This window comes from Cyprinodon variegatus, unplaced genomic scaffold, assembly GCF_000732505.1.
Source record: "Cyprinodon variegatus isolate N-32 unplaced genomic scaffold, C_variegatus-1.0 Scaffold533, whole genome shotgun sequence".
NCBI classification, from domain to species: Eukaryota; Metazoa; Chordata; class Actinopteri; order Cyprinodontiformes; family Cyprinodontidae; genus Cyprinodon; species Cyprinodon variegatus.
Genome location: NW_015150986.1, coordinates 238,292 through 242,212, shown reverse-complemented (window position 1 = coordinate 242,212; position 3,921 = coordinate 238,292).

Genomic DNA, 3,921 nt, shown 5'->3' with positions numbered 1-3,921 from the left:
AATGCCACACAAATGAAGGTTACATTTCCTGAATCCTGACAAAAATCCCTACGTTTTGATGTAAAATTTATCTAGATAGAGTAAAAGATGAGCGAGTGAGTTGAAGCTGTTCGGCATGAGTGAAAGGTTTCAAAACGCTAGAGTGGCACACTCTAGCAGCTGAACATTCCGTCCATAGACTTCCATTATAAATTTGAAAATCTTTAAATTTTCTTTTAAAGTTTGAAGCTTCACTGAAGCAAAACTGTAAAAGTTAGCAAAAAGCTGAGTAAAACAGTAATAGCAGAAAGATACGGAAACATTTTAAAAGTTGAATGGTGTTTCTAGCTGAAAGTATGCTGAAGTAGTTAAAGGTCAAAGATGATGAAGTTTTAGTTGTAATTTGCTGAAATGTAAGAATTTCTACATGCTTCTGTTGTGCATATAGAACAGATAACAGGTGGAAATTATTGGCAATTAGCAGGACACACACAATAAAGGAGTGGTTCTGCAGGTGAAGACACACTTCTCAGGAGCTGTGCTTTCTGGCATGTTGATCCACAAAACAATAAGATAAAAAAAGGCGTGAACTTCAACCAGAATCAGGACAAGATCAGTTGTACCATAGAACCCCAGGATTTGTTATTACTGTGCTCTCCAAATGCATATAAACTTGTATGTTTCACCATTTTTATGAACTGTTCACATCCAAAGCCCCCTGTAGTGTTTATCTCATTCAAATGAAACTTTATCAGCGTTTTTCCAAGTATGAAGTAGAAAGTTCTGTTTATTGACCTTTGTGCAAACTGTAAGCCGTTTCCCGTGAGAGCAGCTCCTTACTCTGTTGGTGTTCTTTCTTTCAAGTTATTGCCTGAGCAGAACTCACAGTTGTGGATGCTATGTGATGTCATTGTGAGATACATTTAAGGCCTCAGGTTGCAGCACTTTTTAGATCCAGTAATCAGATGGTTAACATATATGTGCTGTGATCATCCAGGAAAAAGCTAAATTGATGATATCACTCTAAGTACACCTCTCTGAGGACACAATGGATCCATATGGTGTGTACTAACAGTAACGTGATAGCATAGTGAGAGCAGCTACAGTCAACTCTTTGGATGGCTAGAAGAAGCTTTGAACATTAGGTGAGTCAGATCATTTTGGATTAACTCCCTTTTAGATCATCTGATTATTTAACTTGATTATTTTTGCTGGTAAAAGACTGTAAATACAAATATTTCAGTGTAAGATGCATTTACATAGTTTTCTGATGAGTATAAAAGCTGTTAAAAGGAACTAAATATGTTCTAGAAGAAACATATAGGTACAATTAAGCATGAAAAAAAGGTTTTACAGAAGCCAGATTTTTACTAGGTAATTATTAAAACCACTCTCTTTATAATACATTATGCTCTACACTCTCCAGAGAGCTCTTCAGACACTCAGCAATGTCATTTATTACAAGATAAAGAAACTTATGAGATGGCTTCTACTATCTCTATACTGGAAAACGACTCTCTTCCTGGAAAAGCCCTGTGTCCAGTTAAGAGCCTGTGACTGATGGAGAGCGCTGGAGAGAGGAATAATTATGTAACAGAGAAGAGCACCACACAGTGATCTTGACTTTTCAGCACTTACAACATCCGTATAAAGCAAAGCAAGACACGGGTCACCATGGCCGCAGGAAGTGGGGGTGCTGGGGGTGCTGCAGAGATATATAGTGCAACAATCAACCAGGTCCACAGGTAGCCCCGTCCAGGAAACAAACAGCCAGGCAGACAAGCTCCGAGCCAACTCCCATGTCAGAGGATGAAAGAGAGCACATCCAGTTAGTCACAGTCAGAAGAGAAACAGGACTATACTGAATAACAGGCCACGCTCCAACATCTATAAACAAAGGTGTTGATGGCAGCAGCACAGCTGATATTTCTCGCCAGGATGGTGTTACCGCCAAACAGGAACAGGCCACATGAAGCTACTATAAGAAAAAGCAGAGAGAGAGCATAACGTTAGAGATCGAACTAACAAGTTCTCCAGAATGGGAGAATAGAGATAGAATAGAGCAGAATATTGAAAAGGGGTTCCACGTCCTCCAGCAGTCTAAGCCTATAGCAGCATAACAATAGAGATAGCTCAGGATAACCTGAGGCACTCTAACTGTAAGTCATATCAAAAATGAAAGTTTTAAGCCCATCCTTAAAATCAGACAGGGTGTCTGCCGCATGGACTAAAACTGGTAATTGGTTCCATAAGTAAAGGATCTGCCACCCATTCTACTTTAGAAGATCTGCAGATTGAGAGCAAAGTGCTCTGTGTCCTGATTTTACTAAAGTTCAGACCCAAATGCAGAAGACCAAACAGGGAGACCAGGGGAGAAGGTTAAACAGGTTTTATTGAAGAGATAATGCAGAGAGAAGTGTTGCTCTGAACACTGCTCAACCGGAACTGAAAAGTGAGGGGAAGACACAGCGATTAGTTCAGGCTCAGTGGGAAATTTGATTCGTGAACTTGGAGAAGAGGATCTGGTTGCTGACTCACGTTTCCAGAGAAGTTGTTGAATCTTTGACTCCAGTCTGTATGCTGTTGTTCCAGTGTTTGTCTGATTTGGTGGAGGGTGGAACAGGGTTTACCCAGAATGCGGTTGTTTGTAGGTGAACGGAGAAGTTGACTGCCACTTAGATTTCCTGCGGTACTTGAACGGGTCGTAGTGGAGATGAATCCCTTTCTCAGTGTGAAGCTCAAACGATCTCTAGGTGAAAGTAGATCCAAACCTCCTGTTTGTAACCCCAGCTCAGTTTGAAGCTCACTTGATCCTTCCAGGGAGAGAAGGTCCGAAAAATCCAGTTTGCAGGATGACTTCCTGCTGAGAGGCAAAGACAAAAACAATGTTAAAACTCAGGTTGAAAGAACTGAGTTTGACTCAGCAAAACTCAGCTTGGCTAGAGTACCTAAAACTGGCAAACACCCTGGCGTCAAGGTAGTGGCAGTCAGCAGCTTAAGAACACTCCGTTAACGAGGAAACCATCAGCAGGTGTGTGAGGAGGCGGACCAGAACCAGGCCCCTCCTGGTGGAGGAAGGGAGACAAACACAGAAACACAAACACAGACTCTCTGATAGGAACACACACTATATTACAATCAGATCTCTGATATAAGATGGAACTTGGCCATTTAAGGCTTTATATGTGAGGAGGAGGATTTTAAATTCTATTCTGGATTTAACAGGAGGCTAGGATGGGAGAAATATCCCAATTTCTTTGGTTTTTGTGTTCAACCACACAAACCTATTTGAAACTGGATGCTTTGGAACAATCATCAATATTTCAATCCTTCTCAATCATACCATGTTGAGCTTATTCCAAAAATGTTCCTCCGTTGATGTGAACACATAGATGGTTTATTGCTAGCTATAAATTAGAGTGCTGCTGTGGAGCTACTACATGTAGGATATTTGTGTTAAAAAATAAGCCTGCTTGATTCCTAATAACTCAGAACCACTTGGTATGTCCTGCTGCATTATTAAATGCAAAATTACATGAAATCAATATCTCATCATCAACACTTTAAAGGATGCTATGTTGCTAGATCAATATCACTACTTAGCTCAATGTCCCAGTGGGAGCATCTGAAGATCTACCCATTACAATTTGACCCAGGTTAAAATTGTTACATTCTCAAAATGATATTAAAATGATTTGGTCATTATTTGGTCTTAACATTCGTTAAAAACATATGAACAAAAAACAAAACATAAATTACACATTATACACATTATTTAGTATTTGCTTATCATTTAACTCTCCCAAAAATATACTCAAGTTGCCTTTCAAGACTAAAAAAACAAGGATTAAATGGAGCCCCACTGCAGTTTATGGCACACTATTTCTCATAACTCTGCTTACTTCATTAAAGGAAAATTCCGGTTTTTAACACTTTTAGCCC